We start from the raw sequence: 10,587 nt of genomic DNA on the forward strand, positions 1-10,587 counted from the left end.
AATTTTTATTGTTTGATTTTATCGTTGAGAATTTTATTGTATTTTAATTTGTTTTTTCTTTAGTAAAGGAAAAAAGTTAATGAATTTCTACCAAAAAATTAAATGGCCACGGAGCAATGTTACATAGTAGTCTCAAAATGTAAAGGAATGATGGTCATAAGTCTTGGTGCAAGTTGTGCCCGTCGGCTGTAATATATATAGTGAAGATAATGAAATTAAAAAGATTTTGAATGAACTTTTTTCGGAAGGTGAATATGTCAATGACTCAACTCTTTACAAAAGTAAATCGTTTAATAATGAGTGTTTTTTTAGTTGGGGCTAGTGTAGAGATGACAGAGAAAATGTTTGAGAGAGAGATGAAGGAGAAAGGGTTGAGAGGAATGAGTAAGGGTTTGAGATTTCTTTTTTTAGTTTTGAGAATGAAAATTATTACAATAAGTCACGTGTTTCTGATTTTTTTCAATTAGGGCTAGAATAGGGATGACAAAGAAAATGTTGGAGTGGAAGAGATGAAAAAGAAAGGGTTGAGAGGAATGAGAGAGGTGGATAAGAGTTTGGGGGTTTCTTTTTTTATTTTTTTAATTTTGAGAATGAAAATTATTAAAATACCCTTAACCTTAAAACTTAGAATTCATGATATATAAGGATAATTTTTATCTATTGAAACCCGATACACATTACTAAAATGTACCAACTGGAAAACAGATGTGCGCACATATATTTAGGTTCTTACAAATACATTTTGATAAATTTTTAATGAATACAGTTAAGTAAATAAATATTTTTTTTTTCAGAAATTAAAACTAATTTATATGTAAATTAAACACTATATTTCGATATAGTTTATATAATATCCCAAAATTCTTAATTAATGACTAGTATGTATTCACCTAACATGATTTCTGTTGACTAAAGTCTTAAACACCTCATATACATTAAAAAAAGTCTCTACAAACTTGTAAAATATCTTTTACAAGCTATATTTTCTGTTTTTAAATTTGTTTAATATTTTTATCTTGATAGATCCCTACCTAGAAAAGTTTGAGAGTGATTGTTAGAGACATATAACTAAATTCTTTGCATATTAAATAAAAAGTATACAATTCAATGTAAATAATAAAAGATAAGTTTGTTTAGGGTTTATTAATTATATGATCTAAGGATATATTTATGATAATGCTATTTTAAATATGAAATGGTGTTAAAATATCATTTTCCTTATAATAGGAAAATATATTTTTGACACAAATTTTTGATATCATTTTGACACTGCACACGTGTCAAAATGTGATTGGACAATTTCAAATTAAAAAAACAAACTTTGGTTTTTCTCTTCCAAATATATCCCTGCCTTAACTTTTTTAATTTGAAATCGTCCAATCACATTTTGACACATATGCAGTGTCAAAATAGTGTCAAAAAATGGTGTTAAAATATCATTTTCCATTCTAATAATATGATTAGTTGGAAAATAGTGAAAATAAACCACGAATACAACAAATTTTACAATAACAAATTAGAAAGTATAAGAGTGATTTTGGATCACTTAATAAGTACGGTCTTGCAGGGTTAAAATTTGTTGAGAGCTTTGCAAGACAAGCCAATAAACAAAATTTGAAATTCCAAAATTCATAAAACTCAATAGGAAGTAATCATTGAGTGAGTCAAGTGTTTAGTTAATGAGTATATATCTCTTGAGAGAGCAAGGATGTTAAGTGTGTAAGTATGTTAAGTGTTTTATTATATGAATTAGGATATTTAAAATTAATTTGTATATATATTTTTATTAATTTGGTATTTATATATAAAGTTTAAAAACTAATTCCTGATTAAGTTAAATTGTGTACTAGTGTATAATTATGACTATTTTATTCATTAAATAGCTAAATCAAAAATTCACTTCTTTCTAATATTAAGTTATTTACGTACGACTCAAATGATAATTTATCCTAAAACATCTTTAAAATGTGATTAAGGCTAAATTTCTAAATGGAATATTTTCTTTTGAGATAAACAACATTCATTATGCATATCTGTTTATAATTAAAAAAAAAAAATAAAGTTTACTTAACTAATCAAAGATAACGTTTACATAGAGAGAGTAAAAATGAGCAGAATCATTATAGATTGAAAAATCGGCAATAATACAATTTATTTTATCAGTAACAATAAGTAAGCATATAATATCATCTCTATTTGAAGCTGCTGTAGTAATACCTTCTTTATGATAAGTTTCGCAGTATTTTAGTTTGATTTTCAAAAACCAAGAAACAATATAACTCCATCAAGTGAATTATGTCCAATAATTATCGAATTTATCTAAGATAAGATATTTTACCTTTCGTTCATAAGCTTTATAAGTTGAAAAATAACATGCTCTATTATGGTCTGGGCCTGCGGCCCAAAAACAGGGAATCATTTTGATATTGAAATATGGCTAAAGTATGCTTGCTTCCTACACATAGGAAGGTGCAATAATAAAACAAAACAATACCTATTTGTTTTATGTACATGTATTTTTGTAGGTTTTGGTAGAAGTAATAAAGGAACCTTTGATGGATATGAGGATACACATGTTATATTGTTGGATGGTGTACTTTACTTTTTTGGGGTAAAAAAATATTCTAACCTATACTTTTTGCTTATAATAAAGAACAAATTGCTTATGATTTTTTTTTTCCAGTCTTCATGCTAGGCATTAATAATATAGTAATATCTTTGGTATTCCAAAAACTATCATAGGCTGACTTCATTGTTTCTACACCTTTTCTTCCTTCCTTTTTCTCAGTGCCTTATTTTGTAAAAATTCTTTCTAAATTTTTCTAATTTCCTTTCCCACTCGAATTGACATGTTAATTAAAGAACAATAAAAAGAATACAGAAAAAAGATTAAAGACAAATTTTATCAAATTTACTTTGTCTAAAAATAATAAGGCAACTTCTTTTCTATTAGTTTCTTCCTTATTTCCTTTATGGCCATATGAAACGAAACTTGTAAAGTTTTTTCCCTAAATCCTAATAATATACTACACCCTACCTTAAGGGAAAAAAACCGACGGAAACCAATCATGCAACATTATATTTTGGTGCAAGATGACAAATGCATATTGGGATTTAAAAAGAAAACAATGTTGATGACCGAAGAAGAAGAAAATTAATCTAATAGAAAAAAGAAAATAATGAAAAGAAGTTAAACCTCTTTCATTGGACTAAAGACAGATATAGGAGAGGCAAAGTGCAATGTTCAGATGGAGATGGTGCTTGTTTTGCTGTAATGGGACGAGAATGATGCCTGTGTGATGTTTTGCTTTCCGTTTTGTGTGACCGATCAATATATAGGAGGTGATATGCACCCCGACGTTCAAGTCAAATTGTTTTTTGGAAGTCAAAAGTAATTCAATGATGAATAATGTGTGCTTACCTCAAAATTAAACCTGAGTTCATAAGAATCTGACCAATTAATTTACTTATTAATGATCATTAATGAAGATATTAACCACTTATGTAATCATTGTAATATTAATTGCACTTTAACTCGCTTAACTGTAGTCGGATTGAGCGACTGTGAGATTCTTTTCTGCACGTCACCCGCTCAGTCCTTTCAAACAAGTATGTCATTGTACCTGATCCGTCGGCTATAAACCCATAGTAATAGTAGGTGATGTAATCACAAATCTATAATTTTGAAGTATTACAAAACATATAAATTTATGAATTATGATTTTCGTTTCATAACCAAAATGTTTTCAATCAAAAGTTATGTATCTTATAACACGTCATAATATCTAATTAGCATTACAATTTATCACTTCTGATATAATATAACAATATTCTAAAATGCTATATCATTCGTATGATGCAACAATCAATGTTTAACCTAAAACAACTAATAATAGAGAATTAAATTTCAATTACTCAATTATAAAATAAACAAGAAAACACTCTTTTAGTGAAAATTTTACATAACTTCATCTGATAAATCTTCTCATTTAAGCATGTCTGTAAGTCGAGTGACAATATATTGGTTTGAACATTATCTTAATGTTTGAATAATACATCAATAGAGAATAAATAATTCAGACAACAACCGTTTAAAAGGATGATAACTTTTTAGAAACAAATAATTTCAAAGTTAAAATTAATTTATATTTTTTTAATATAATAATATAGAAAAGCTAGTATTTATTATTTTAAAACCATTTTTTATGAAGTAGAACACGTGGTGGATGATGGGTTGCTGGGAAACACAGCTTCTGCAACATTATATTCATCTCCTTTGCATACGTAACTTTGTCTGTTTTTTGACGCTACAGAAACTAATTTTGTATGCCTTGCTAATTATTTATAATTCTATCAAAATCACCTTGCTAACTACACTTTGGGTGTGATGGATACAAAAATAGTAAGAAATTATTGTTTTTCTTTCAATAACTTAAACCATATATCTATTCTATAATTAAACCATATATTCTAAAAGAAAATCTGAGGGGCAAACAACTATCACCACAATCATAGATAAGAAAAATTGAAAGGAAAGAATATTATGGTTCGTATAATATATATTTTATATGAATGCTAGGGTTCACCATCAATCGGGTGGATGACAAAGTAATAGATTGATTGAATATGAATGAAATGTTTAGGTAGGAATTGCTAAACATGACACTAGTATAATTAGGGAAAATGAAAACGGTTATTTTTATTCATAAACCATGGTTTCTGAACTGAAACATATATAAATGAGGCAAAAAAATTATTCCTTTTCGTCTCAGTTGTAAACCGAGGCAAAAAAGGATAAAATTTTGTCTTGGTTCAAAGGTAACCAAAACAATAAGGTTTTTGCTTTTTTTATTTTTATTTTTTTCAAAGTATTAGGCATTAACTGAGGTAATATGATCAGTTATAGGCATCGATTGCCAATCAAACCAAGACAATAGATCCTTTCTCAAAAAGGTAACAAACGAAAAGTCTAATTTACAGATGAGACAAGTGCTTTGAACAGAAATATAAACATCGATTACTCGTAGAATCGAGGCAATAAAGGTCTTACGCTTCGGTTCTTTTTGAACCAAAATATAAAACTTCACATTATCTACATAAATACTATTGCGTTTTCATATGCTTCAATTTTCACTAAATCGAAGCATGTGATGAATTAAAAACGCCATCTTTTACTAGTGAATTGAGTGAATTGAGAAATGAGAAATTTTGCATGGATTTTTTCATGATGTGTAGTTTTCTTTTTTAAAGTTTTGGATCTGCCGTGTGATTAATACCATTGCCTTTTGAAGAATCTTATTTTAATAAGTCAAATTAAGGAAAATCTTGATAATTGTTAAACATTGACTACATTGGTGGTAAAGACCACAACTTGTTAACATTATTGCTGTTATATATTGTTGGGATTAGACACCTGCTTTAATAGCATGAATTTTATGGTTGGCGTCATAATCCAAAAACATTCATGTTCGTCATCTTTAATTTTAGTTATAGCAATGGAATGAAATATCTCTAGATAAAGCTAATTTATAAGTTGGAGTAAATTATTCACAAGTTTTGGTAAATTTATGTCTCGCTTCTTCTTATTCTTTTTATTTTTAAAAAGTTTGAATTTAACATATTTATTTAATTCTTGTAGATATTTTTTAAAAAATAGATTTAATTTATATACAAACTTGATCTAACATGAGAATCTGTCTAAGTAAAACATAGAACATAATAGGAAAATCTTAAATCTTACTGGTTTTAGCATTTTTGTAACCTCTTGGACAACTCCACTTTGTACAATAATACAATTTTTTCTTTTTAAAGCTTGTTTTGACTGTCATTTTTGCATTTCATATTTCAACATCTCAAGATTTTCATTCTATGATTTTCCTATTATTTATATAGTACGTACGTAATAATATAACATGATTGCAAAATTGAACTTTATTATCGTGCCACCTCTTATATCTTCTTTGCACCAGTATAAAAATTTAGGCAAGTTAAATATATAGTTCAATTTGATTTAATTTAATTCAATATAAAGTTAAATATATATTTTTTATAATTAAACTGGAATAAATAATGAAGCACTACTTAATACTTTAATTCTTTTTCATTTATGGTATTATTGTAAATTCCTCTTTCCTTCCCATTGTTGACTATATAGTTCTCAACAATGGTGTGATGAACTAATTTGTACTGAAGTATTAGTTGGGGTTGGTTCAAACTTATAGTTATCTCATCCTTTGTCTTCTAAATATTAATTATATCATTAGACAAAAAGAATATATTCCAATTTATTTTATGAGCTTATTGTCAAGAAAATCAATTTTGAAAGGATAATAAGTTTTCGTTAAATATAGCTAGTAATAAATTCTCTATAAATTCGTACATTTTTTCTTAATATACTTATAACATCTGAAGAAAAGACCTTAGAGTGAATAAAATCCATCTTCTCTTGACCTTTTATTAGAAAATTACTCCACTTTGGTAATCAAGTTTATTTTTTTTAAGCCAAAAAAAATGTTTCTTAATTAAACTTAGAAAAATAACTTTTACTATCTTATATATTTTATAGGGAATGCAATAGATGTGTTAATAGATTATGTTTATATGGTTTCCCTCCATGCATATGCTTATAAAGGAAGATTTTTTTAAATAATTTTGATTTGCTAATAATATAAACTTACCTAAGTAGTCTGATTTTATTATTTTTTTAAAAAGTTAAATTTATTTATTAAAAAAATTTAAATTTGCATAAAGTCCGAGATAAAAGAAGTAATATTTTAATGAACTCAATTATCTAACAATGAATTTATAAAAGAAAAGGATAATGATATTTAGACAACATTTTTTTGACAACATTTGAACATTGATTACGTGTCAATCACTGATTGGTCAAAAATTACTCCACAATCAATGATAATAATCATAAACACTATTGTGGAGTAATTTTTGACCAATCAGTGATTGACACGTAATCAATGTTCAAATGTTGTCAAAAAAATGTTGTCTAAATATCATTATCTAAAAGAAAAGGATTGAGTTTATTTGATTGAGGAAAAAAATGGAAGGATTATAAATTTAGATTCCAAAGTGTTAGAAAATAGTATTTTAAAAGTGGTAATGAGTTAAAAATAATGAAATTATATTATTTTAATATTAAAAGATTTTAATATAAAAAATGTTAAAAATGAGTTTCATTGTTTTAAAACACACAATCTCTCTAGAAACCACTTTTTTAAAGTCCTTTAAAGGATTCTTGCACCCTGTTAATTTGTTTAAAGATCAGAGACCGTTTTTGTAATCCTTGCAGTGAGATGTTAAAGTTTGCCTGACCAATTTATCAAATAGAGTAAATCAGTTTTTTACTCTTTTCTCTAGTTTTACGTTCTTCAATGCATGTAGGGTTTTTCTTTGTTGCATGTATGGTCTTTCTCTTAGGTTCTCTACTGATAAGTGGTTTTAACGGTATATCTTAATCATGTTTCCGTGATCTGTAAGTGTTGTTTGGTCTCTTTGAGTTGAAGGAGCAGAGTCGGGTTCTCTAAAGCTAGTCTTATCTTTTGGTTATGTTTGATAATTTCATGAATAATAAGATGATTTTAATGTAATTGTGATAAATGTTCTCGTACTTTTGTGTATAAATGAAAATCATTGGTAGTGGGATGTATGAATATTTGGTATGATATGATTTTGGAATCTCTACTATAAGGATGGCGTTGTGAAGTTGTTTTAAGGATTGAAAATGAGTTAAATTGTATAAATGTTAGTGAGAGGTCAAAATTATGCATTTATAGTCAATTAAATAGGTTTGAAGTGTGAATTTATGAAATTTTTGTGAAATGTGATGATTGGTGGTTTACGACAGTTTATTTGGTCTTTAGAAACTTAATTAGGCTGAGAGTTGGTTGATATGGGATTTATAATGAAGAGCATTGAGTTTAACATGTTTAAAATGTGGTTACATTAAGATTTTTGGGTTTTGAATAGGTAAAATCTAAAGGATGAGAGTATGAACTGAAATGAACATTTAGGTCTGTCTTTGAGTGATTTACAATTATTTTGGGACGGTGAGAATTGTATATAACTTTTTTTCGTGACAACACACTAGTACAAAAATAATATACAACGTCAAAAATTTTTTACTTTTCATGTCGAATTCGAGCATCATATCGAGAAATGTTAAATTTAAAAAATTCAACGTTAATTTAACGTCGAATTTTGTCAATATACAAAGTTAATTTAACGTCGAATTTTGTCAATATACAACGTTAATCAATTTTTTTTAATTAATTGTGATCATTTTTTACAACTCTACAAGACCTGCAAAGTAGAAAAATAACAAATTTCAGTTTTTGGTATTTTATAAACATGAACTATGAATGGTAATATAAGATCAACAATAAAGAACAATAGCAAACAATGAACAAGTTCAATCAAACAACAACAACAAACAAGTTCAACCAAACAACAACAACAAACAAGTTCAACCAAACAACAACAACAAACAAGTTTATCAAATAAGTTTTTCAAAACGAAAACGAAAACTAACATTCAAAAGGTAGGTTCATCGGAATAAAATGTTGCCACCAATGAGAGAGAAAGCAGAATGCGCTTAGGAAAGACAAGAACATGAAAGTAATCGGTGAAAACAAACGAAAATCATAGTTAAAGTAGTTAATTAACATACATTTGTATCAAATGAAAGAAAGATAACATGTGATGGTCGTCAAACTTCGTTCGAGAAAAGTTTGAACAGAGAAGAGGGTTGCTAAGATAAAGTGAATGAATTTTCAATCTCCCGCCCAAATTTTTATTGAATTCACTAACCTTTTGACGTCTAACACTGGGACATTCGACATTTTATATCATTTTACGTCGAATTACAATTCTAAACTACGTTTAATAATTATATTTATTTACAAAATTGTCATTGATCATTTTTAACGTTGACTATTGAATGGTTGAACATTGAATGCATGACGTTATACGCTGCTTTTGCACTAGTGATGGTAACACCATTCCTGATTCTCCCCTTCGCGTGGAAATTTTGAATAATGAGTTTCATCTCCATGTGGAAACTCTTTTACTTTTTTGCGACTTTCTTAGCTATTTCTGTTTTAATACTCTTTAGAAAAAGTACTAATGGAACAAATATAATTATATTAATATTTTTTTTTAAATGATGTAAGATGTTAATTCATGATCGATCTCCTTGAAGTCAATTTTTCTAAGACTAAGTACTAAGGTCGATCTTTTTCTATGGTTCTATAGCCAATTTTTTTAAGGATGATCTTCTTATGATTGAGTACTAAGGTTGAATTCTTTGTGGCTGAGTTCCCTGACCTCCCTATGGTGACATGCTTATGACAAATCTTCCTATGCGCAACCCTTAGGTCAATCTCCTTCAGGTCGGTCTTTTTGAGGCTGGGTCTTTTTGGTTGAGCTTTATGGCCAACCTCTTTAAGGCTAAGAATTGCATGCGATTGATCTCTTCAAAGTAGAACTTCTCACTTTTTTCATTTTTATTTCATGTTTCCATTTTCAGATTTAATTTATTACTTGTCACCAAATCACCTGTAAAAGCTTGCATGAAGCATATGCATCAGTAATTTCTCAATGCTTCCTTCTTGTCATCAAATCGTCAGTAAAAGATTGAACGAGGCATATGCATTGAAAATTTCTCGATGCTTCCTTCCTATCATTAGATCGTTGGTAAAAGCTTGAATGAGGCATATGCATCAATAATTTCTTGATGCTTCCTTCTTGTGACCATCGGTAAAAGCTTACAATGAGGCGTATGCATCAACAATTTCTCGATGTTTTGGTAAAAGCTTGAATTAGCCATTTGCATCGGTATTTTGTCGATGCTTCCTTTCATTTTCTATCACTTTATCAACGTTGATAGTTTTATAACACCTACTTCCAATGGTTCGATTTGGCCAAGAGCTGTTTGGGTATTTTCGATTTGGCCAAGAGTTGAACTCACAACTTCTCTCACCTTTGATTTCCAACTTTATCACTAAGTCAATCTTGTAGCTATTGAAAATAAACATCATTGATTCCTTTATCCATGTCATGAACACTGATTTTATTCTAGACATACATTGTATTTTAAACCAGCCAAAGAAAAAAAATATACGTGCTGAAATCTTAACCGTGAAAACTAACTGCGGCAGCTTGTTTTGTTCCAAGTTGCAATGGGGGATTCTAGAAAGTTAAACACTTGGAGGCTTTCTGACCCCTCACAGTACCCTCGTATGAGGAGCACCTGTAGCATATTCTAAGGAAGTGGGCCTTAGTATGGGTGCCAACTCCATCAAATGTCATTTATGGAATTTATTATTAACATGTTTTCAAAGTATACACAGTTTGAGGTGGCTTTGCTTTATTCCCATCACTCATCATGACCCATACTTCTTTCCACTCCACATCCATGCATCATCCCACTACAGTATACCCAATGCAAGATGATGAATTCAATCAACTGTTTAGCCATGCATACACAGATCTTGACCCTTTCAAGTTTCTGATGGCTTTATTCATCATTAATTTATGAGGACTACTTCAGTGTTCTTAATTTCAACCTTAATACAT

The sequence above is a fragment of the Vigna radiata genome, chromosome 4, assembly GCF_000741045.1.
Source record: "Vigna radiata var. radiata cultivar VC1973A chromosome 4, Vradiata_ver6, whole genome shotgun sequence".
Classification (NCBI taxonomy): Eukaryota; Viridiplantae; Streptophyta; class Magnoliopsida; order Fabales; family Fabaceae; genus Vigna; species Vigna radiata.